The sequence below is a fragment of the Rhinolophus sinicus genome, linkage group LG12 (assembly GCF_036562045.2).
Source record: "Rhinolophus sinicus isolate RSC01 linkage group LG12, ASM3656204v1, whole genome shotgun sequence".
In the NCBI taxonomy this organism is placed as follows: domain Eukaryota; kingdom Metazoa; phylum Chordata; class Mammalia; order Chiroptera; family Rhinolophidae; genus Rhinolophus; species Rhinolophus sinicus.
The window spans coordinates 45,844,245-45,869,816 of NC_133761.1; the positions used below are offsets into that span (position 1 = coordinate 45,844,245).

The 25,572-nt window shown below is 49.4% G+C and overlaps 1 long non-coding RNA gene across 2 annotated transcripts; it reads left to right on the forward strand.

Annotated features, from left to right (window-relative positions):
* Nucleotides 1-1,030: 1,030 nt before the first annotated feature.
* Nucleotides 1,031-17,221, forward strand: LOC109455439 (uncharacterized). Of its 2 annotated transcripts, none has more exons than XR_002138652.2 (3): nucleotides 1,031-1,215; nucleotides 11,123-13,388; nucleotides 13,862-17,221. It is a non-coding gene; the product is annotated as an uncharacterized LOC109455439 (long non-coding RNA). The 2 variants fall into 2 exon arrangements; XR_002138653.2 differs by having other exon boundaries at nucleotides 13,911-17,221.
* The last annotated feature ends 8,351 nt before the right edge of the window (nucleotides 17,222-25,572 follow it).

The window sequence follows — 25,572 nt, forward strand, 5'->3', positions numbered from 1 at the left end:
CCTTTATGTGAATGCCAGCCCTCTGAGAGATGTCCTACCAGCCCCTCATTTTTACAGGGGACATATTGAGGCTTCAAGAAAGTGAGTTGTTTGTTCTCTGGAGGAGATAAAGATGGAACATAGGTCTGACTTATGCTCTGCAAGCTCTATTTTCTCTCCCTCTCCCCAAGTAGCCACTTCAGATCTACTGTGAACCATGTGGCAATATCAAGGTTTCTATTACAGCCTCAAACTAAGAAGAGGAAGCTGGGAGAAGGGTTCGATGTCTACATGATGCACTGTATAGCCATTGCTTCATTTTGCGTCGCCGAGTTGTTGTTTCTGACTATAATAGTCTGGTGATAAACAATAGATGACACCTCCAAATGGTCTCTCGAATTCCACTAAGACAATAAAACTAGCCAAAGCATTTGCAGAAAGGCTCAGCAGTATGGGCAGCTGCAGGGACGGGAGCTTCCATCACGTTCTTTATGTGCTCTCCTCGCTAATGTCCACTGATGTGACAGCTGCCTACTCAGACTTCCTACTCCACTCGACAGTTGTTCTCAGCCACCTTCTCTAGTATTAACTGACCATAAGATGAGGAAAAGAAACAGCCCAAAGGCAGCCGCGCTGGGCAGGCGGTCCCATACACACAGGGCACACACAGGCTCATGCAGAACACAAAGCAAAACAAAAACTCCTGTTAACCACCATCCCTGAACTGCGGGGGATCCCCAGTCGGTGAGACTTTCTTCACTGCGGTGTCTTTATCATTAAAATGCGATATTGGAGGACCATGGCTGAAACAGCCAGATAGTATTATCCAATTAAGGTGTAAAACGCCATATAAATGCTACAAAAGCTGGGCCTGAAACAGTCACATCTGGTTTCACAAAAAGCACCCCAGTGCATCAACTAACAGTAAAAACATGCAGGAGGGAAACGATCTGGCTGGAAATGAACTGCAAATTGATAAACATTTAGTTGCTAACGCCGTGTTTATTATTTTTTACTAGGATAAAAATTAACTCATGCGGCCTTGGCCAGAAAGCAGATTGAACTCTACCATCTGGGTGGTGGAATCGGTATTTCTTTAGCCTCGGGTTACACACAGGTTCCTGCCGCCAGCTTGTAAACAGGCCCTGGGGTCCAGACCGCAGAGCTGGAGGGCTTCTGGGAAGCACCGTCGTCGTTTCAGCAAGGGCAGCCTTGGGCCGCTGAAGGACCAAACAGGTGACTCTCTTCCTGGAGCTTAGCAGATAGGGCGCCCCTTCATCCTCGGGTTCCTGCATTTCCCAAGAAAGAGGTTGCCACGCATACCCGAGAATTGCTCTCACCCTGTGAAGTCAGGGCGGGCTGCAGGGAGGTGGCCCCCGGGCAGAGCAGGGGGCGCGCGAGAGGCGGGCAGAGAGTGTGGTTTCACGCGGGGCAGGGGGCAATGGACACCGACTGAGGGTGCTGGGCGATGGACGCAGTGCGGCAGGGGGCGCGGACAGAGTGCGCGGTGGACACGGAGTGGGGCGCTGGGCAGGGGCGCAGTGGACGCGGCTCAGCAGGGGGGCAGTAGGCACGGGTCTGGCGAGGGGTGGGCGCAGGGGGCGCGGGCTGAGGGCGCGGTGGACGCTGGCAGGCCGGGCGGGGGACAGAGGGCGGGCCCCTGCCAGCTCCCGGGCCGCAGCTGGCCACGTGACGCCCTGTCCCGCGCCCTTTTCCGGGGCCGCCAGCAGCTGGATGGCTGGCTGCAGCTCCGCGCCCCACCCGAGCGCGGGCTGAGTTATTACTCATGGAAATCCCCTCTGTTTCAGGGAATCAGGTAGCTTTCAAACTCTCCACAATTAATGGCCCTTTTGGTTCAGGGAGAACGGCACACACAAAACAAAGTGCAGGCTACAGGTTTCAAAATAGTGTGCTCGGTTTCTAGTAAATTAGAGGGAGTGGGTGGCTGAGGAACCAAGTGCAGTTATCCTGCAGCGGGTGGTCGTCCTTGACGTCAGCAAGATGTCGCTCTTCCCTTTCTCCTCCTTTCCCTGCTGGCTCCTTTCCCCCGTCCACGCCCGTCTCTTTTTTCCCTCCCTCCTCCTTCCTTCTTCGTGTCAAGGAGACAGATGACACAGGGTAGCTCTGGAAAATCGCTCACAGTTTTGCAACACAGCTCACAGGCTCCAAAAATTCCCACATTTTCTAAAATGAAGGCTGGGGGAAGGGGACTCTCAGCCACCACCTAAATTAGCAAGTCAAAAATACATGTGACTGACCAGGAGGGAGGGGAGAGGCTGCTGGAAAGCAAGCAGGAACCACCCCTGGCTGTGCATTCCTCCCTTCATCTTGCCTGATTAGCAGTTCTGTCTGAGGGAACATTCTTCCTGTGGCACAGAACACATTCTTTTCTCCAGTCAGCCAGATTTAGAATCCTGGAGAGCAGGGCCCTGCTTCCCTGCCACTACATCCAGGGACCCAGTCTGGCCATGACTGCCCTCACTCCCCCAGACCTCTTCCACCGGAGAGTTTTTTCCTCCACTCATCAAAGACAGCAACAGCTGCCCCCATGTTAACAGGGTAATGATCTAGAATACAGTTTCCAAAGCTAGGTAAGCATGTGCAGCCTGACCCTGCAGTATTTTTGTTTTTCCTTTAATTTGTTTTCATTGGCACCATGATTTCAGCCAGGGCACTCCATGGCAGGGTCTGGCTGGCAGTCACATGGTGAGTGTCAGCGGAGTGAGCAACTCCCTCTGTGGCTCTTAGTTACCAGGCAGCCTCAGCAAGACTGCTTGCTCTTGAGAGTAACCTGCCTCTGTCATGCTTTGCCCAGGCAGCGCTTTAAAAGCAGAACTCTGTCCCAGACCTCATGCCAGGAAACATGCTTCATGCAGGTAGGTAGGAAGCAGGCCCAGGCTACACAGCTACCCAGGAGCCCGATTTCTCCCTGGGCCATGTGGTGGCTCCTCCCTCATTTCTTCTCTGATCTGGACAGCGAGGACCTCAGAGGACCTTGGGACAGGGAGCACTTTGTAAATCAGAGCCTGCAGACACGCTCTGCATGCATGAGGTTCCTGTTGTAAAGCATATTGCCAATGAAAAAATATACGCACAAAAATATTGAGTGAGGCCAATGAATCTATTCAGAAATGAGACCTGGAACCTGAAAGAGAAACTTTCGTGTGCATGTTTTGGGGGTTGGGGGCAAGTTTTACGTGGATGTGTCATAAGCAGATAACCACTTCAGCCACAGCACAGGCCTGGCACACAGTAGATCTTAGCATAAATGTTGGGCTGAACAAGCAAGTGAATGAATGAGAGGAATGAATTTGTTTAGAACACAAAGAAAGCAAGAAAGGAGCCCAAACTTTCTGGGAGGTGAGGAGGATGGGGTGGGAGCATTTCTGGGGAAAAACCATTTGTTTTGAAAAAGAACAGACTTCTAAAATGTAAACGCAAACCAGGAGTCTGAGGTAAGGATAAGTGACACGTATTTAACATGTCCCATGTACCAGATACTGCGAATGTCTTCAGAACACCATCTTGTTTAGTTCTCTCAGGAGGTAGAAGCTGGTTTGAGGGTATGTCCGCTCCTTGGGGCAGCAAGGAAGAGAGCCCTGGACCCAAAGGGTTTAGGAGGACTTGGAGCAGATGTCTCCAACGAGAGCAACCCAGGCAGGTCTTCCAAGCTGGTCAACGTGGACCCTTTTGCAGCCCTGCCTGCCTCATCTTGCCTCCACTGTAGTTCCTGCCTCCACTGGTCCCTGCTGAGAGGGGACCCTTGCTCACCTGCTGACTTACCCTGCAGACCCCTAAGGCAGCACCAAGCTCTGACCTCCAGGCAGAAAAAGCCGGTCTGCCTCTGCTCTGCTGTGCCTCCTCCCTCAGAAACACAAGCCCTTCTTTCAAGGTCACCCCCATGAACCCCACGTGTGCTCCTCTGGGACCACCCGAACCAGCCTTGCTGGGTCATCTCTGGGCACTCAGGGAGCCCAGTCCAACCTTCTGGGACATTAAGGGACTCAGGTTAGCAGACGTGATGCCAAGGGGTCTCAGGGCCTTTCTCACCTTTGAGAGGGAACAAGGAACATACATTTCGCCCGACTGAAGTGTCTGTGCCTCAAGTTTATTAAGCACAAGCAGGTTCTCCTTGAATGTCGTCATGGGGACCCTTTCCTCCACCTCACGTTTTTCTCTCCAAGAAACATCCCCTACTCATTTTGGCCACTTTGGGACTTCTGTCCTTCATGGTCTGCATGTTGCTCTGCTGAAGTCCTCCCCTTTCTCTGAAACATCCATCCAGCCTTGATGCTATGGATGTGCTTTTAGTAATGCTGTCCCATGAGGGCATAACGGTGAATCTCGTCGTGTCATGTAAAAAGTTTTCGTTGAGAGGCCACCAGGAGGAGGAGTCCAGCTGGTCACCAAGACCGAGCAGATGACTCAACCTGAGCTTCCTTCCCACTATTCAGGCCCCCTGGACCCCACCCCACACACACATCCCAACAGACTGCATTCCCATCACCCACCCACTGACAGTCCATTAAAAATATGGACTGTTGACAGGTTCTGGAACACGACTCTGCAACTTGGCAGGTATGTAATCTACCTGAACAAAAGGCCAGGACACTCAGCCACTTCCAGGTGGTTTGGCTAACAGCACACAGACCAGTATGTGCCCGTGAGATGGGATCAAAGATGAAGCAGATGCTCCAGTGTCCTCCCGACGCAACAAGTCACCAGTCCACTAAACACACACAGTCGTGTCCTCTGCCTCCCTGGAAGGTGGCGCAGGTAATGGCCAGCACACGCTCTCCACAGACACAGATGCTGGCTAGCTGGCGTCCTGAGCCTCAGGCTCCTCCTCTGTGAGATAAGGATAACAGCTCCTTGAGGGGCTGATACATGCATATAAAACCTCAGACTTCATAGCAGACCCTTCATAACTTGAATCCATAACGACCCCAAATGGTTAGCAGCAACAATTTTCACAGTGGTTTCGCACTACAGACAATACTAGCTGCAATCGACTGAGCAGTTTTTATGATCCATGTGTGTTAAATACATTATCTTAACTTACACTAGCCCTGAAAGGTAGGTATTATTGTCCTCATTTCACAAATAAGGAACCTGAGGCTCAGAGCACTTCAGCAACTTGCCCAAAGTTGCACAGCCAGTGGCAAAGAGATGGCTTACATAGAGGTAACGCGTGCTCCGGTGCATGCTGGCCCCGAGGCATGCTTCCCTCACAGCCGGGCTGCCTCTTCATGCAGTCAGCATGGCAGAGCTCAGCTCTCACGACAGGGCAACACAGTAAATGCCAAGTGGTTTTGCAGAGGGCTACAGCCAAGTGTGTGTGTGTGTGTGTATCTGTGTATGTGTGTGTGACTGTGTGTGTGTCTATATGTGTGTGTGTGCGTGTATACAAAGAGTCTGCCCCTTGCAGAGCCACAGGCATCCATAGGTGAGCTGTAATGGAAATGTGCCCAGGGGACAAATAGTTGTGAAAGCATCAGCTCTAAATGGTGACAAGCACTGTTCTGCTCCTTATCCCTCTATGCCTTCTTTAATTTCTTAGTGGTGGAGACTGCTTTTGAGTATTTCCTCCTTGGCAAAGCCACACTTATTAAGAAGCCGTGAGCCTAGAAACTGCAGTGGCCTTGGATGTCATTCTCTGTTGTAGCAGGCCAAATTTGCTAGCCGAATCAGACCCCATCACATACCAACTATGAGTCACACAAGCACATGAGCCACTATTAGGAAGAGCGGTCATGGGGTGGTATTTATCAGTGGCTGCATCTTAGCAAATGACAAGCATTGCCTAATCACAGGTCATATTCACATACATCACCTTCCAGATCATTGCTTGGTAGCTCTCGGGATGGTTTCTAACTGTCAATATTTACAGATCCAAACACTTAACACCAGCCAAGCAGGCTAGATGTCTCCCAGGATGAGTCATGACCCCTGAAGCCTTTTATCTAAAGATCACAGCTCTGCCCTCATTGTCTAGAGTGGACTACAAGTCAGCAGGTCATTGAAAAGCACATGCGTGCTAACCAACATTTGTGAAATCGAAGCATGGGAGGAGAGGGCATGGATTTGAAAGCACACAGATCTGTCTTTTCTTACCTGCTAGCTCTGTGGCTAGGGGGAAGTGGCAGAGAGATGGCACTAAAATCCAAGTCAGTTTCCACTTGCAGCAAGATACATAATAACTATCCTTGAGTGACACTGCGGCTTTGGTTGGAGAAGGAGAAGGTGCATGCCCCATGTCAGATATACCAAGGAAGGAGGTGCCCATTGGACTTAGAGCCAGGCTGACCACCGGCCTGGTTATTTGAGTAACCAAAGTAGACCTATCAACCCAGCCAGTCCAGGTAGAAACTCACGGCTCCAGTCAAGCACTGGAAGATCATTTCTTTGGGTTTTGAAACTTAGGTGTTAGGAGTCACTCATTTAAAATGTAGATAACCTCCAGACCTGGTCGCACCTCAGGTCTTATCAAGTAGGGGATTCTGCTTGGCAACCAGGAGGGAGCAAGAGGAAAAGGGCAGGGATGGAGGGCCAGCCAAGGAGGGCACTGCAGGACAAAGTGGGTGGGCAGGGCCCCTGCCGTGGTGGCTTTGTGACACTCTTGCTGGCCAAGCGCTCAGACCATCCCTGGAATATGTTCCTTTGTCTGCGTGCAGAAAAGAATGGAAGCTTGTTTAAATATCAACATTACATGAAGACATGCCACCACACTTCAGAAAATGCCACTATCTGTGTGTGACCAGGATACGCAAACTTCCCTCCTAGCATGTACCCAGAAGCTGACTACAACCACACTGGCAGTAATATCTTTGCCGAAGTCCTTTAGGGACCCTGTACTACGCAACAGTGGACCGGTTGGTTAACACTGAGCTCCTGGACTCCCAGTTCCCTTTAAAATCAGTGAGCTAAGCTGCGATTGCGAAAGGACCCTGTAAGGGGACAGGATTATTATTCAATTGGGTGGTGGAAAATGTTTTTGATCGAAAATGGTAGACACCGTAGAAGGAGAAATATCAAGACTTACATACAGGGCATTTGAAGATGGACTTAGCTTCTTACTAGGCTGGATAGGTTTGAAGTCTCAGAGATGTTCCCAGACATCTCAAGATTATTCCATGATGAAATGAGCTCATGATTCCTGCAGACAGAGATCACAGCCCCATAGCCATTGGTCAGGGCCAGAAATCAAAGGACAGCCCTCCTGTAGCAGTTGTGTGGAATCATGATGTGGGCATCATCTTTAGTCACCAAGGGCAACAAGGGGTCTAATGCATGGTCCAGAGAAAGGCTTCACTGTGGCCCTTGCCAGCCTCCACGCACCATGACGCTGGGGCTGGGGACACACTAGTGAATGTGCTGCCAGCTGCCCAATAACAGTGTGTGTACCATAGCTGTGGACCTTCCCCCTGTCTTCCTCAGACACACACACGTGGCCGCTCCATCATGCCATGGTGTGTTCTGGCCACGTGTGCACACACATGCGCTAAATAAGAACTTGTGGGGGACAAAATGGTGCTTCTGGGTCCAGGTTAAAGGGTTTCATCAATTCCAAAGCTTCTGTAGGGTGGTATCTGCTGGGACACCTTCTGTTTTGTTTCCCCCTGAGTTTCTGATTTTTGTTGCGGGAGGAAATAAGAAGAGGCTGAACAGAGAGGGGTTTGGGAGGAGACATGTAAAGAGAGGATGGGCCCATCGCTGTTCCCCTTTTCCTGTATTCTCTACAAAAGTCTGCAGACCTCCTAAAACACCTTGCAAATGGTTATGTGCTCCAGGAATGTGTTGAAATGGCTTAGTTTGCTCGGACTGTCATAACACAGTACCTCAGACTAAGCAGCTTAGACAGAAATGTATTTCCTTACTGGAGGCTGGAAGTCCAAGATCAAGGTGTCGGCAGGATGGGTTCCTTCTGAGGCCATGAGGGAGGATCCGTTCCAGGCCGCTCTCCTCAGTTTGTCGATGGCTGTCTCCTCCCTGTGTCTTCACATCGTTTTGTGTGTGCGTGTGCGTGTGCGTGTGTGTGTGTGTGTGTCTTAATCTTCTTTTCTTATAAGGACACCAGTCAGATTAGATTGGGATCTCATTTTAACTTACAATCACCTCATTTTAACTTTACTTCTCTAAAGGTTCTATCTTTGAATATAGCCACATTCTGAGGCCCTGGGGATTAAGACTTCAACCATAACAAAGGGAAAGCAGGGAAAGAAGGCAGCAAATGTGTGGAGAGCCACTGGTATAGGCTTGGCTCTATGCCCGGAAGTAGAGATCAAAGAGAAGCAAGCACAGTCTCATTGTGATTGAATGACTAAATGACAGCCCTAGTGGATGGGTAAGCGTATGGATCAATGATGAATGAATTGATGGACAATCACCAGAACTGCTCCCGGAGCCCACAGGGTGAACAAACATGACCATACTGAGTCCAGAAACCCGGATGAGTCCAGAACTGACAGCCCGTTCCCACCTCCATCTACAATAGGGTCTCGGAGATAACTAGGGAAGTAACGTGGCAAAGGGGTCACTGCTCCATGCCCAGAGAAGCCTGGCCAGCTCCTGTCCAGTTAGCCAAAACTGAGAGCAGAGGCATGCTGCACGGAGGTGTGATGCTCCCAGATGGAAACCAGACTTCCCTTCCTGCTCACCCTGCGGTGTCCTGGGAGACTTGGGGGGACACAGTCCCACTGTGGGTCACGGCAGCCCAAGGTCAAAAAGCAGACAGAAAGCCCCCACAAGCAGCATCTAAGGTTAGCTGTGCCTAGAGGGCTACCTGCCACAGGCCCCAGCCAGCTGCTGTGTGGTGACAGGGTAATGCTCTGTCCCTGGGGTCGTGTCACACCCATGAAATGAGAGTGAAAGTGTCCACATCCTCAACCCCATCCCCTTAAAACACTCTCTGGGCCCGAAACTGCAACCATAGCAAGGAAGGCAGGTTAGAGGAACAGAAAGACAACAGGCCTGCCAGCTTCGTGGTCAGCACATTCGTCTATTTCCTACAAATACTTCAGCTTTGTCACTCGATGATTATTATCTGCGCTAGGAGTGTTTACTTAAAAAATCTTCAAAGAGATTTCCAAACGGGTATTTTGGTGACCACACAGAGGTCAGAGTTCCTCCGACCATCTAGCAGAGCCAGCAGGGGGCAGGCCAGCTGACAGGCATGTGCTGTGTGCTCTTTGAACCAGTTCCTGCCGTATCTCTCCCAGGGTCCCCGTGAACCCTGGTCACAGGGCAGTTCCTGGATTAAACAACACGCCAACAAACACACACACCAACGGGCCCCCTCCCCCCCACGGCCGACACACCAATGGCCCCTCCCCCCCACAGACGGCTCCCTTTCATTGTTTCCCAGCACGTGCTCCCTTAGGTCCAAACACAAGTGGCGTCAGGATGGCCCATCCTTGAATCTGTCCTTTAGGACCAAGTGTGCAGCTCAGAACATTGAGTTGGTATTTCCTCTGGCCTCTGAGGGATTTTTATGGGGTTTTTATTTGGTTTCATTTTTGCCATGCTTCTGAGAATGGCCCCTTTGTTCTTCCTTCAGTCACTGCTTAGATCCTCCAAGGCAGTCTCCTCAGAACATCACACAGCTGCAGTCCCAGACATATATCCCCCCAAATGTGGCTGAGAAAACCCCATCCTTTATGTATTTTCAAGCAACGAAATAATGGGTCCTGAGGATAGAGGAGGACCCCCCCAGGTCCTGCCCCTCACCACCGGCATCAGGGGAGGCAACTGAGGGCCCCGGGCTCAGCCTGGGCGTTGGGAAAGCTTCAGCTCCGGGGTGGTCGGCCTATTGTTTGTCTGCCAGGGCAGGAATCCCTGCTTCTGGAAAATCCTCTCTTCCTGCCCTGATCAGAGGGTCCAGATGTGAGCTGCCATCTGCTCAGAGCTCGTCCCCTAGACACAGTGATTGAGCCACGGACAATCCCCTGGCCCCAGTGAGGACCATCTTTGGGACTTGCACTCTCAGTGAAGCTGTAAGGTGTGATGAGCAGAAGCTGCCATCGTGCACACTCCCTGCTGTATGGAGAAAGCTTACCCAAGAGATTAAAGTCGATAGTTGGTGGAAGATGATGTGAGAAACGAGACAGTGGTTGGCATGGTCCAGTCCCAGCTGCAGGTGTCCTCACAGCCCCTTCTCTCCTTTCACAGTTGTCACACAGAACCCCTTTTGGAAGCCCCAGCTGGTCTGAGTTGCATTTCTCTGGCATGTGGCTAATAATAGAGTTTCGTTACAAACACTGGTGATTGGATACCAGCCATCCTGCCTGAGCTAGACCAGCTGACCTCTGCGCTGGCCATGGAAACAGGAGGGGACGGAGGGGGAAGAAGGGAAGAGGGAAAGAAAGGATCTGGAAGAAGAAACCATCATCCAAGGTTATTTAGGGCATGAAATACAAAATTCCTATAGCAATTTTGAGAGGATTTCAAAGTCTTTATCAAGTTAATACTTTCATGGTTATATTCTCTTAGGCAGAGGCAATTATCTGGCTAATTGAAGTACTTCTTAGAACAGGTTTCAGGTGACAGCAGTGATGGCCCTTTAGGCAGCACCCTAACAACAGATCCTTGGAAAACAGTGCTCTGGAATAAAAAGCCAACCATGACCCTTCTCATGGAAAGGGAGCAGCTGCCCCTCTGGCCCTGTCCTGTCGTAACAATGGCTAAGTTGACACATGGACTCCAGGAGAGCTAGTTCAACCACCTCCTCCATCAGTCTCGTCAGTCTAATACCTGCGTAGGCTGAGCCCCTCAGAATTCAGCCGCTCCCCCAAATATGACCCTCAATACGAGGCAGCCCCGAAGGTGAGCACAAACCCAGGAGGTGCCTCAGCTGCCATCTCACTAGTCTCCACAGCTGAAACCACAGGGAGGCCTCGAGTCAGAGGGCTTACCCAACTTGCCGGGCGGCCACGGAATCCAGCTTAATCCCCTTACTCATCCAAAAGGGTCAAAGGAGGGCCAACACCAAAGGGGTCAGAGTCTCAGTTTTGACTCCAAGATCAAAGCCTTCTAGCTAAAGCCACATGGGCCCCCCCTGGCACCACCCTAAGAAACAGATTCAATCCTGAGTCAGAGAGGAAGCCGACACTCACTGAATCACCCGTCCACTTCCTCCCACCCACAGCAGCTCAGCCAAGACCAGCAGCCGCTTTGAGGGGCAACTTGGTGACCGCCACTCGGAAAAGCTGAAGAAGAGCAAGCAGGGCCACACTCACACAGTGTGGGCCACCACCACCGACTTCACTGTGACTTCCCCGCCCCCTGCGTTTTCCAAAGTAAAGCTTCACGTCTTGTGACAGCCCCTACCCTGACCTGCACTGCCCTTGGCTGTGTTATTTTTCACTTCCCTGTTCAGAACATAGCCACACTTTCCAAATGCCGTGAATCATCACTGCGGAGCAACGGCCACTCAGCGAGACAGGAAACCACTGCATGCCAGACCTAGAAGGAGCAGCACACGCCTGCAGCCTTGTCCTGCCCCACTGGTCATCGTGGCATGAGGTCACAGCAGAGCCCGCTGGACAGAGCTTCCCCGCCCGGCACTCGGCTTCCCACCGTCTCCTCTCCGATTCATCCTCGCACTGGGTCATAGGCAGCCTTAGGCATTTCTGTCATCTTCCAATCCCGGGAGGGAGAGAAATTGATCCACTCAGGACTAAGGGAGAGGAGGTCAGGTGGGTGCGACAGAGAGCAGGCCACCAGCTCATGGGGAGTTGGCTCTCTGCCTGCAAGTAGCCTTGCAGTTATGATACAAACATCATCCCTGTCATCCAAGCTCCTTTATGACCGGAACCATGTGGTCTTCTAGATGCATTCAACAAATAAATGCCCCAAAGTAGTCATCAGTATGAATTAATAAATCAATGAAAGATGATCGTCCTCAAAGAGGATCAAACTCGTCTGTGTCTGGCTACTGGCTCCTCTGGAAAACCAACTTGTCTGCCTCGTACAGTCCTGGGTTCTTGTGGAGGAATGAGAACCTCCTATGAAGTCATCTTTTTTTTTGCCTCTGTTTAATTATAGACAGTGCCATTCAAAAGTAGAATGAATCTAGGAAATGCAAATCAACACAGCAATATTACATCAGTTTTAACCTATCAAACTGACCAAAAATAAATATTGACAGTGGCAAACAGCCCATATTAGCCAGAGAGTGGGGAAATGGGTCCTGTTCTATACCGCTAGGCATAAAGTAGCGTACATTTCCCAAAGGCAGTTTGATCCTGTGCATTGTAATTATTAAGGAACAACCCCTGACCCCTTAATCTCAAAACTAAGAATTTATCCTCAGCTGTACAACCAGAAAAATGCACAAAAATGTAAGTGCAAAGACAGTCATCACAGTCTGGTAAATAAATACAAAAAAGAAATTGAAACAAGCTAGATGTGATTACAGTACATTTGATAAAATACTACACAACCATTAAAAAGAATGTTGGAAATCTCCATGCAAAGCCATAGAACAATATTTGCATGGATCATTTTGATCAATGAAAGTAGGAGACAAAACAGCAAGCTTAACCCATTTATGTGTTGATGGTGTGTGTGCATCAAAGAGACACCTGGAAAGCTTATCAAATTGTTAGCAGCGTTCATCTCTGCAGCGCCGGATTTCGGGATGGGTTTTACCTTCTTATTATTATTCTCTGTATTTCTTAAAACTGTCTACAAGAAACATGAAGCATTTTTATCATCAGAGAAAATATATATATTTATTTTCATTTTAAAACCAAAAGCAACATAAATGCAAAACCTGTCTGTCTCCTTGAAAGGCCATATCTGCCCAAGAGAAGTTGCATGTGGTCACTCTGGTAGAAGATGTCACCGTAAACCATTCTCCAGGAGGCCCTGGTCTCTAAGTTGTTTCTCCTGAGTTCTGATGATGTAACCGGATCAACCCTTACTCTCTGAACAAGTCCTTGTGTGGTAACTCGATTTATCAGGATGGCTGACCAGGATTGGGATGGAGGCTGGGGCATGGCAGGGTTTGCTCCCACAGGTGCCTAATATCCAGTGTGGTTACCAAACCCCAGATTTCAGTGCTTGGGAACAACTAAATTAACAAACACAGACTTGTCTGGGTTGCCAAGCAGATTCAGATGTTTTGAAAATATATGAACCACCACTCCTATCTACTCAGCTCCAGAAATAAATTCCAGATCCTTGAAGATCATAGAAACCTAAATCCAGAAAGATATTCAAGAAATCATCTATTCTGGACCTTTCATTTGACACGTGAGGGAACCAAGGCCCAGAGAAGTGAAGTGACTTGTCCAAAGTCACACAGCTTAAGAGTGACAGAGCCCAGAAGAGAAGAATTTGTGTTTCCTGAACTGAAATCCAAGGTTCTTTTTGCTTTATCACAACTGGGACCAGTGTAGTAGGTGGAGGTAAGTGAAGGCATGCTTCACACACTGAGAAACCCCTCCTGTGAGGGGTCCAGAATGTTCGACCACGGCCCCAGGCTCTGGAGGAGGGTCTAGTTAGAGTTACACGTAGGCATTCTTAACCAGGAGGTCGTGTATTTTTCTAAAAGGAGGTGCATAAAGAGCTTTTGTCATATTTTCGAAGAGATCCTATCACACAACAACAATTAAGAAGTGGTGAACTAGAGCATGGGTTGGCAAACGTGTTCTATAAAAAATATTTACAGAGAGTAAATAGTTTGGCTGTTCAGGCTATATGGTCTCAACTCTGCCCTGGTGTAGGGAAAGCAGCCATAGATAGTACACAAACAAATGGTGTGGCTGTGTGCCAATAAAACTTTATTTACAAAAACAGGTTGTGGACCATATTTGGCCCAGGCAGTGGTTGCCAACCCTCGAACTAGAAGATCTGATCAACTGTTTTTCCCTTACTTTAGATTCTACTTCTGGTCATGTAATCACTTGTCATACTCCGCCTCCTATCAGGTGAACTAAATGACCGCCATATTCCTGCGAGTGGAACCTGCTCTCAGCCAGAGGCCACCAAGGAAGTAGGGAAACACATAAAAGGAATGCATTTCACTTTTTCATTAAACAACAAGCTCTTTGAATTCCTAATTGGAAACTTTCACACATGAGTTGAAGTTGCTGCAACTCATTTCCTGCAGTCCTGCTTGCCTGTTTATTTTGAGCAAAATAATTGTTGAACATGGAGGGTGACCTTTGACCTCTGGTGGCTGCCTGTAAAACACTTTACTGGCTCATTTGCATACACTGTGTTAGAAACACACTGACATGCTCTCTTTTCACATAAAATTCTGACTTCTTTGATTAACTAAGGACCAAAACAAGATCTCAAGACAGAACATGGCCAGGAAGAAAATGGAGATTATCTTTTCCCTCCTGTTGTTGGCAAAGAACCTCTTCAATTCAAGTCGAGAAGGTTGTGTTGAACACCTTCTGTGTGGCACTGAGTCAGGCCCTGCAGGGAAGCAGTGGCCACTGCGTCGGGCATCAGGCTCCAGGATATTTGCCCTCTGCTCTTGTATGAACCTCCTTCCTGGACCCCTTCTCAGGACCTGTCACTCCCCTGTCCCACAGACTTCCACCCATTGACTTCTGAGAAGGCGGCAACAAGGGAATTCTGCCCCTGACCTGATTAGGAGAGGGACGGGCAGAATTCAAGCTGGGAAAGGACGGCAGGTAGCCTCCCTCAGCCTCCCCCAGCTCCATCTCTGGCCTTGTCCTTCCCAAATTCTGGTAGCACACGTGTTTTCCGTTTGTATGACAGCAGGTCTAAATACCATATGCCCATGTACATCAGAAATACCCTGTTCTTACTTGCTCAGAGATGGGGATGTGTTTTTTGGGTTACCTTAGACCCCTTTTCATGTTTCAGCATTAGGACACTCATGAACACACCTCTCTAAAGGACGCAAGAGGTGACAAACTCTCTTTCCAAAAGGAGAAGGGGGGCACTGAGAGATCTGTTAATGAGGCAAGGATGAGCCAGTGCTGAGTCCAGAGCTCAGGTGTCCCATCTGGGGGTCCTGATCCCAGCCGCACCTCCATCCAGCTGGATCCTGCTGAGACCCCCATTTCCCAAGTTCTCAAGCGGCTTCTACAAGATTCAGAGGTTTCCTTTTTCTTCCTTTTCCTCCTTATATCTGGACCTGTTTACCAGCCTTCCCATGGAAAACCCCGGGGCTTGCCACTTCCTGTTTTTGTTTTGTTTTCTTCCCCCACTGTGTACCCTTCGACCTTTTGTCCTTTTGTCTTGCCCTTTGACTCAAATTCGGAAGCAAATCCCCAACCCTAAGCAGTTCCCTGGAGACTGGAGATTCTATCTCAGCTCCCTCACTCCCTCTGTGCTTGAACAAATTCTCTCCTAAGGCCCTCTGAGCTGCTTCCTCATCCAAAAATGGGAAGCAAAAAAGGCTAAGAGACTTGCTTTTGAAGGTATTCACCTACTATAAATGCAAATTTCAGTAGCAATTGTTTCTGAGTTCTGATCCACTTTTATTCTGGGCAAAGAGTATCCTTTTGCTTTGTTTTGACAACTGGAGTAGCTAGGAGTGCGCCCTGGTGACACGCTGTTCTTTCTCCTTCTTTCTACTGTTTTGTCCCCTTCCTCTGGGCCCAGCATTCCTGGCATACTTGGAGAGAGGAGGGGCTGGCTCGAAGCCACTTTTCTCAATATCTTCTCAGCTCTGCAGTCTGTTTCCAACACAGTCTCTTTGCTTTGTCTCTTCTCCACTTCCCATTCCTGGGCATGTACCAGATTCGGGGCAGGCCCAGGGAGGAGGCCTCCCCAGCATCGGCCAGGAGCCCCGAGTCACAGGCAGTGGCTCCAGATCAAACAGGTTGGAAACTCCGGGCCCCACTATCTCCAAAGGGGGAACATGTGACCCGGTCAGACAAAGGAGGTGTTAACCATGCACCCGTCTTATGGGGAATTTCCCCAAAGACACGTGGCACATACCAAGTGAACAGGAAGAAAGATACCAAGCAGTACTGCCTTCAAGAAGTGGCTATTCAGAGCCGTTGTCCAGTGCAGCAGAATGAAGGGCTCTGGGTTGAGCACCAGCATGATTAGTGATCTTCACTAATACATTGAACCTCTCTGGGCCTTGACTCTACTCTCTCTAGAAGTGCCATCAGAGGCTGCACAGATAGGCGAGAGCAAGGCGAGGGGTGAGACCTGGTGACACCCGCCTGTGTCATTGTCAAGTCCGGCTAGGTCTCTCTTAAATCTTACCTTGGGAAAGGTCAACCGAATGCACATCACAGGAAAATCTGAAGTTTACTCTGTTCTCTAAATTGTTTTCAGTTTCCCATGGGGGAAAGAGATTGATTCATCTTGTTAATAAGCAAAGGTCTTATTTTTCCACCTTCAGTAGTATAAACATCAAAGAAAAGAAAAAAACCTTTGTGTTCAATCGAAAAACAGTTCCAGCATTTTTAAAAAGTCAAGTGGAGATAAAACAGATGATCTTCCAGAAAGAGAGAGAAAAAAAGTGGCCTAACTTCAAAACCATAATCCCTTAAATTATCTAATGTTTAACTCCCTCGGCAAAGACCACGTGGAAATATTAAAGAATTGTTAAAGGCATCACCTGTGCAGGAGCTACAGCCCAGGTGATGCCAGGCTTCTCAGACCCTTCGATGAATCAAAGCACGGGACTAAGGATGCCAAGGATGACGAGGAAATGCATGTAAGTCAAGCCATGACATGAAATGCAGAGTTCTGACTACACACCCATGTTCACAGCCGCATTACTCACATTAGCCAAGGGGTGGAAGCAACCCAAGTGTCTATGGTGAATGGAGAAGCAAAGTGTGGTCCATCCACACACTGGAATGTTATTCAGCTTTAAGAAGGAGGAAAATTCTGACATCTGCTACAACATGGATGAACCTTGAGGACATCATGCTAAGTGAAGTCAGTCAGTCACAGAAGGACAAATACTGTATGGTTCCACTTATATGAGGTCCCTAGAGGAGTCACATTCATAGAGACAGAAAGTGGAAGGGTGGTTGCCAAGGGCTGGGTGGAGAAATGGGGAGTTAGTACTTAATGGGGACAGAGTTTCAGTTTGGGAAGATGAGAATGTTCTGGAGATGATGTTGGTGATGACCACACAGCAATGTGGATGCACTTCAAGCCACTGCACTGGACACTTAAAAATGGTTAAGATGGTAAATTTTTGTTATATATACTTTGCCACAATTTTTAAAATCTTTAATTAAAAATCTTAAAAATTCAGACTTGCAAATAAAGAGTATTAGTGACTAAATCTGCCTCCTCTTTACACATATGCATGTCAACCAGCCCTTCTTGAAGAAACCCAGTGATTGTGCCTTAAAGTTAGAGCCTACACTGTCAGGAATCCACACACCTGTTTCTGCTACAGCAGTTAGCTGGGGCCACCACATCCACGTCTGTGAGACAGAGAAAGGCCAGGTCTTTGCCCTGTTTGACTAATGGAAAAACCAAGCGCTGTGGGGGTTAAGTAGCTTGCTCAAGATTACACAGTTCACAGGTTCTGCCCCAGTTTAAAGTTCCTGGTGCAGCATCTTCAGACTTACAGCCCCCAAAGCACTGAATAAACACAGGACAAAACCAACATTAGTCTGTGGAGAGACAGGAGCATGCCAGGACGGATTTTCCAAAACAACTTCTAAAACCAGTGCCATGTGGACGAGAACAATCCAGAAGGACTTCACATTCTTTGTTCAAAGCGTGTTCACAGGGTCCCTCCCATGGCTGGGCTCTCAGCTGGGCACACACACGTCCTGGTCCCTCTGAGTGCTGGGCAGGGGAGGATGGAGGATGCAGACATTCCACAGGAGCAATCACAAAACCAGGTGGAAAGTGGTGAGTGTGGCTGGAGCACAGAGGAGAGTCCCAGGGCCCTATAGAGAGGCAGCCCCTCCAGCTGAGGCCTGGACAGGTGGGCGGGGTCTGGGGAGAGGAACCCCTACCACTACCACCACCTGCAAAGGCCCAAGGCGCAGAGAACTGGTCTTTTCAGAGAATCCTTCTTTGCTCTCCCACATCCCCTATTTTTCCCTCAACTCTGGGTCACTCCCATTTTATTGTAAGTGTGCTGTTTCATCTCCCCTCTTAAAAGACCTCCAGTGAACCCCACGCCTACCTCAGCTACACCCCTGGGCTGCAGTAACAAAGTACCACAAACCAGGCCACCTAAACAACAGAAATTTGTCGTCTCACAGTTCTGGAGGCCGAGATGAGGGAGTCCGCAGGATTGGTTCCTTCTGAGGCTTTGACGGAGAACGTGTTCCAGGCCTCTCTCCTTGGCTTGCAGATGGCTGTCATCTCACTGTGTCTCTGCACTCGTCTTCCCTCTGTAGGTGTCTGTCTCTGTGTCCAAACTTCCTCTTTTTATAAGGACACTAGTCATATCAGATTAGGGCCCACCCGAATTACTTCGCCTTAACTTCATCTTCTGCAAAGACCTTGTATCCAAATAAGGTCACATCCACAGGAACAGGGGTTAAGGTTCAACATCTTTTGGGAGAGGGACACAATTCACCCCACAACGCTCCCTATTTCTCTGCTTCCTTTTGTAGCAAAAAAGCCCTCAAAAGAGTCAGCCAGACTCAAGGACCAAGTCTGGGGCCAGGTGGTCTCACTCTGTGGTTGCAAATATCATCTCTTCCTGATGACCCTCCAATTTGTATCTGCAGCCTCAACCTCACCCCAGTGTCAGACTTTTCCTATTCAAGGAAAGCACACCAGTGGTCCTTGACTTTTCTCTTTTCCCCTCATGTGTAACATCAGCAGGGATGGCTTTATCTTTGTATCTGTTGCAAATGCCTTGCTCTGGCTTCCTTCTCACCATCACCACCCACTGGAGCACTAAAGGAACCTCCTGACTGCTCTCTCCACTGCACCCATGTACTACTCCCCACAGGCAGCCCAGGGAGTTCATCCCTAAGGAAGTTGTCTGTGATGTGAGCAAGAGGGTGTGCCAGGACCTAGCTCTCCAAAGACCTCCTTGCTTCAGAACATGGCCCTGTGTCAGCTTCTTCTGGCTTCCCCAAACAGCCCCTGTGGACACTTGGGTTAGTTCCAGACTGAGTTGCAGCCGCTTGGCCTTGCATCCCATTCTGAGGGTTCTTCTAGAGCTATGCCACCGGCCTGTCTCTGGAACACTGTGGCCCTTCCGTAGGCCCCGGTCAAGCTTAACGCCTTTCCAAGACACGAGCCCACATTCCCCCAAACATCAATCAGTCCTGCCTCTCTCCACCTCAGTCCCCATGCCCCCCTCACCAGCACCTCCCACTGCAGACTACAAGCCAGGGGACGGGCCAAGCCCACCTGCCCCTCTCATTCCACTTGCTGGTCCCTGATCTGCCTTTCTCCCTCCCCTACCTTCCCTTCTTGTAGCTCCCACCCACTCCCACTCTCTCTTCAAGACTCAGACTGAATTTAAGTGTTTGCTGCTCCCCCTGCCTCGTGCAGTTGACTGGCCTGTTTCCTACCCTAATTACTCAGGGAGTGTCTTAGCCTGTTCGTGCTGCTATAACAAAATACCCCAGACTGGGTGGCTTATAAACAACAGACATTTATTTCTCACAGTTCTGGAGGCTGGAAGTCCAAGATCAGGATGTCAGCATGGCGGGGTTTTGGTGAGAACCCTCTTCCAGGTTGCAGACATCTAACTTCTTCCCGTGTCCTCACATGGCAGAAGGGGTGATGGAGCTCTCTGGGGTCCCTTTTATAAGAGCATTAATCCCATTCATGAGAGCTCCACCCTCATAACCTAAGCACCTCCCAAAGGCCCTACCTCCTAATACCATCTCATTGGGCACTGGGATTACAATGTATGAATTGGGGGGGGGGGGGGACATAAGCATTAAGCCCATAGCAGGGAGTGGAGTGTAAAGATGACATTGCCAGGCTGTCCAGTCACATTTGAATCCCAGCTCTTTTATTAACAGTGTGACCCTGGGAACGGGCCCTCTTAAACTTCTCTTGGCTTCAGTTTCCCTCCATCTATAATGGAGCTAATTATAGGTATATGAAAAGATACTCAACATCATTAATCATCAGGGAAGTGCGAATGAAAACCACAATGAGATACCACCTCACACATGTCATGTTGGCTATTATTTAAAAAAAAAAAAAAAAAAAAAAAAAGGAAAGACAATAACTGTTGGCGAGGATGTGGCGAAAAGGGAACATTTGTACCCTGTTGATGAGATTGTAAATTGGTGTAGCCACCATGGAAAATAGTACGGAGGCTCCTCAAAAAATAGAACTACCAAATAATCCAGCAATTCTACTTCTGAGTAATTATCCAAAAGAATTGAAAACAAGATCTTCAAGCGATATCTGCACTCCTGTGTTCATTGCAGTATCGCTCGCGATAGCCAAGACATGGAAACAACCTAAGTGTCCTTCAACAGATGAAGGGATAAAGAGAGTGTGGTCTATACATACAATGGAACACCATTCAGCCTTCAAAAAGAAGGAAACCTTGCAATATGCGACAACATGGATGAACCTGGAGGACATGAATAAATTGTGCTCAGTGACATTTGAAAACAAATATCCTTTGCCTAAAAGCTTCCTGCTACCTAGTCAAGCAGCAGTTTAGATGTTGGTCCCCACGTAACAAGACCACGGTACGGGCCCAAAGAGGCTTCTTTCCTTTGCAGAGCTGAAAGGCAAGAACTGACCCCGGCAAGGGGGAATATAATCCACTCATTTCCAGCAAACCGTGGGAACAAGGACGACACAGGTGTGACAGGAAGCCTGTGAAGGTGGTTGGAGGACAGAAGTCTGCATCCAGCCAGGTCTGGCACTGTTGTCCGTGGAGGTTTTACTGGAAATCATCAGATCCGTGGACACTGTATTACCGCTTCTCAGAGGGCAAATGTCACACCAGCTGATTGGAGCCATCGAGGGTCTCTCAAACTTCCAAACGGAGCAATCCATCTCCCTCCCAGAACCACGAGTTCTCCTTGGAGCGGACCCTGGAGGTCTTCAATGCCAGGCCCATGGGTTCCCAGGGTAAACTGAACTGTGGGCAAAGACCCCAGCGGCCCCACAGCTCAGGCTGCCCAGTCCCTGTGTATATGTCACAGGCCATGACAGGTGTGTCGGGCATAGGACAGATGCAGGAGGACTGGCACACACACCTCATGCTAGGTGATCATAAACCGAAAAGACTACGTGTTTGCTACATTCACATATACACATGCACATACACGTGTACGTGTGTGCATGTGCACATGTGTGTGCATACTACTCATGTACACATATGCACATGCATGCACGTTTTTCTACCTTCATGTTTTACTCACAGAACTAGATGTCAGGTGCACTGTCATCAAGGCCCTGTCATTGCAGATGAGGACACAGAGGCCCCAGAAGCTCAGTGACGTGCCAACAACCCCCAACGTGACAGTGAGTGTGGCCTGGAGCTGCGCCCTCTCTCCCCACCCAGTGCTCTTCTGAACAGCTCCCACTCCTGCTTTTTTGCCCACACTTGCTCTTCGGAGTTCCTACAGAACTCTGAGCTTTCTTCCGCCAGCGCCAGCCCTCAGTGAGCAGCCTACCCTGACTCCCAGCACATGACAGGCTGAGCCCCACCGGAGAGGTCTGACCTCCTCACAAGAAGTAGCAGTGGCCTTCTATGGCCGGCACCACTCAGACCCCTTGGCACCAGGTCCCTGTAATGCTGCTTCTCAGGGCAGCAGGGTCACGCTTTCAAGGGTGGCTCTGCTTCTTATACTAAAGAGAAAAGTGTTGGAAGACAGATGCTGCCCTCAATCTTATCCGTCTGGTCCCCATCTTCCCTGGGGGTTCTATAAAAAAGTGTGTGCCCACACCTGTCTCTCAAAGGCTAGGTCAGCTTCAGGGTCACCAGGGCACCTGGCCAGGATCCAGCATGTGCCTGGAATCCCCATGGGAGCGCTGTGTCCTGGAGGAAGTGATTTCCACTTCCCTCCTCTTCTCCGAAGCCACCTAGACAGCTGGCATCTGTCAGAAAAAGAGCTCCCAGGCAGGCTCTGCTTGGAGGAGGGAGGCATCTTCTGAATGTAAGGTGATATCTGCAGGGGAGACCTGAAGAAGAGGCCTGTCAAAGCACTGCTTTTCTCTCCAGGCCTGGTGAAGATGCTGTCCCTAGTGAAATCAGAGACGAAGGTCATGAGAGCTGGTTTACAACCTTCCCTCTGAAATCCTAGCAAAAATACAGCCTATAATTTATCCTAGGGGATGCTATCAGACAAGGAGACACAGCTGGATCGTGTGTGTGTGTGTGTGTGTGTGTGTGTGTGTGTGTGTGCGTGCACGTGTGTACTCGCCAAAACCAGTCCAGGACCTGTTTTTGTAAATGCAGTTGAATTGGTACATCGCCACACCTGTTCATTCACATATTTTACAGATGATCCTGGACCACGTTGGAGCTATATAACTGTAGAGCTGAGTAGCTGCAACAGAGACCATCTGGCCACAAAACCAAAAATGTTTACTAGCCAGCCATTTACAGAAAGTTTGCCGACCCCCAGGTTAAATCATGACTCCTACCTGTGCAGCGATTCAGATGACCATGTAAGCCTGTAACATGGCTGTGGGGAGCTGACACACTATATTACTAAGGAAGAAACTCAGGTAGAAAATGTTAACTTAGTCCCATTCTTAGGCCAAATATTTTCCATAAAAAGAAAATATATTCAAGCAAATGTGCATACTTATATAGAAAATACATCTATTTCCTCTAGAAAGTTACGGGAAAAGGGAGATAGAGGTGATTTCTTAACTTCTTCTTTATAAGTTTGATTTTTAAAAATAATTACACCTACGTTTTCATTTAAAAAATAGCAATAAAGTTCTATTTGTTCTGGAATAAAACTGCTCACATCCCCCATCCACACCCATTAATAGCTGATGAGGAGTGTCAGCATTCAGAGGGGCCAGGGCTCAGCTGGGTTTCTGTGAGCGGGGAGCCAGCACAGGCCCCAGGGACAGCCCCTGGGGGAGCAGACCTCACCGACACCCTGGGAGGGGCCTCGAGCCTGAGCAGCCCCTGCTTTGAGCTCCTCCTATAACCCCCACATTTGGTGGAGGCCCAGGGCTGCCACAGGGAGACTCAGCACCCAGCATGGCCTCCCCTGCACCCACCCTGGCAGAAAAAGAGTCAAGGAACTTTCTCCTGAGTCAGCCCTGGGCACACAGAAGTTGGGCTGGCACAAAGTGCCCGGTCTCTGAGGAGACAGAAGCATGGTGTCCAAACATGAATGGCTTATTTTTAGAAAAGTCCCCCCTCGTGCCCTGGCCTCATTCCAGGGCAAGAAATGGCATTCCCTCTGACTCAACTCCCCTCACAGACTCAGTCCCAGGGCATCTGGGTAGTCTCCCCTCACTGACGGGAGCCACGGGTACTACCAGTCCTGCAGAAAAGGCTCCCCGGCGATGCTTGAATCCTTAGGGCCGTGTGCAGGCTGCTTCTAGAAGAAAAACAGCTATTCCCTTCACAGTCTGTGTTTTGGGACAGAGTGCAGGACCTTCCCACTAAACCTCCTGGGCCCCCATTTTCCCAGCAAATGTGTGACCATCATCAACCTTCCTCTGTGGTTTGTCAGCCCAAAGGCTCAATCCGATAGCAAATCCAAGGAAATCAGAGGGCTGCCTGCTCCCTCCTTCTCTGCCTTTTCCCACACAGGGGCCTGAGCCCCAATTCTGTAGCCCTGGTCCTCAGCTGTGCTGTTTCTCAGCCATTTTTCTGTCTCTTTAATACCAAGTCCAATGGACTAGGAAAACGAAGGCAGATATTGTTTTCTTCCAGTACAGACGTGAGAACCCATGTTCTGCTGTAATTCATTATGTAGGTTTGACAGGGAGAAGTGTCATCAGTGTCAAGAAAACAGGGCCGAGTACAGACATCTTGCGAGAGGATCACAGACCTGGTGTGCTTGAGGGGGTGGGTGGGGAATCTGAGCGTGTGGGGATTACTGTCCTTCCTGGGGCTAGCATTTCCAACATTCCAGAGGTGACAAGCATACAGCTGTCCCTGCCCAGTTGTCCCCATGTGATCAGAGTTGCAGGTGTCGGTTGTCTCAAAGCACCGAGATCCCAGGACCTGCATGTGCACACATCTTTGGAAAGAAGACTCGTCTGTTCTCCTGGGATGGCACCTGCGCTTCTCATTTGCTACTGTCCCCCACGTTCTACCTCCTCCATCCCTGGCTCCACTGGACAAGCCAAGGCCTCGCTGGGTGGGGTCAAGAGCTTGCGTTGCCCCTTCTTTTGCTAGTAGGCATCACTCCTCAGCGTTTATTCAGGCCCTTAAAGTCTAGCCTTTGCGGTTGGTCTCACCACACCTATCCTGCTCCACCAGTGCTATTTGCTGTGGAGAAAGAACCCTCTGCAGGCAGTGTCTGTGAGTCACGGCTTCCCCTGGGCCCTGCCACCCAAGAGGGGCCATCATTCGCAGGCGGGTTTGGTCCTCAGGGACATGGGAGGGTTGGCCAACGTTACCTATGCTCGTATGGCAAAGGGGTTTCTCGCAATAAATGGGAACAGCAGAACTCTCTGGATCTTACCCTTGGTTCACTCCCTTGGCCTTTGTTCCTCATTTAGGGGTCTGACCTCTTGGCTCTGCCATCTGTCTTTCAGATGGTCAGTTCTATTTGAAGGGGCAAGACTTCCTATCCCCTTGGCTTGGCAAGGTGCTCCTCGTCTAGGACGTGTTAGGAGTCCCTGGAGCCCTGGAGCCGTGTCACTGCATGGGGTGTGGACTCACTGTGGAGTACAGTCGCTCAGGGGCCCTTCCAGGCTGTTCACACTGCCCCAGACAACACAAGTGACGCACTTCTCTAAGAGGCAATCCCTTATCTGTCCAGTGGAAGGGTTGGAGTAAATATTTGTTCTGTTTCCATCAGCTCTAGCACACTAAAAGTCTGATTATCTGGATTTTCACATTTCCAGACAAGATCTAGGTCCTACTCAACTTTCACATGAGCCATCATTTTAAAGTCCTCAGAACCAACCCTAACGCTCGCATTTCTTCAGTTCTTGGCCACCACACTCACGTGACCCTCATCACACCTCGATGACATGAACAGTATCCACGTTACCATCACCCTTTGGAGATAAACAAAAACACAATTTGCCAAAGGCCATGGAGCTAACAAATAGCAGGGCTGGACCTGGTCTCCAGACACAAATTCGGCGTTCAGCAGCCCCATGGCTCCCCAGGTGTGTCTACACAGCTGTAAACAACACCAGCCAAGGGTGGAACCGCCACCTGCTGTAATAGGTGGACGTTCAAGTGCATCTGCTGGACTGGAGAACAAAACAAGAAAAGCAGGAAGGCCTGTTTTTTCTCCATTTTGGCTAAAACAGGGTCCGTCAGATTTCATTAGAACCCAACCATCTGACAACCCCCAAATTAAGCTCCGTTTTCTCCATTCTTTTCCTCCTTCTTAGTTTCAGGTATCTGATGGAGGCAGGACCCCATTCTGAGGATACTTATGGACTGTCCATTTGGGTCAAACATGCAGAGTTTAAAATTCACAAAGGAGCCTGAGACTACCTCCCACACTCCCATCCTCACCCCCAAAAAAGGGCAAAGGAATAGCAATGGTATAAACCATTGCTTGGGTTTAAATT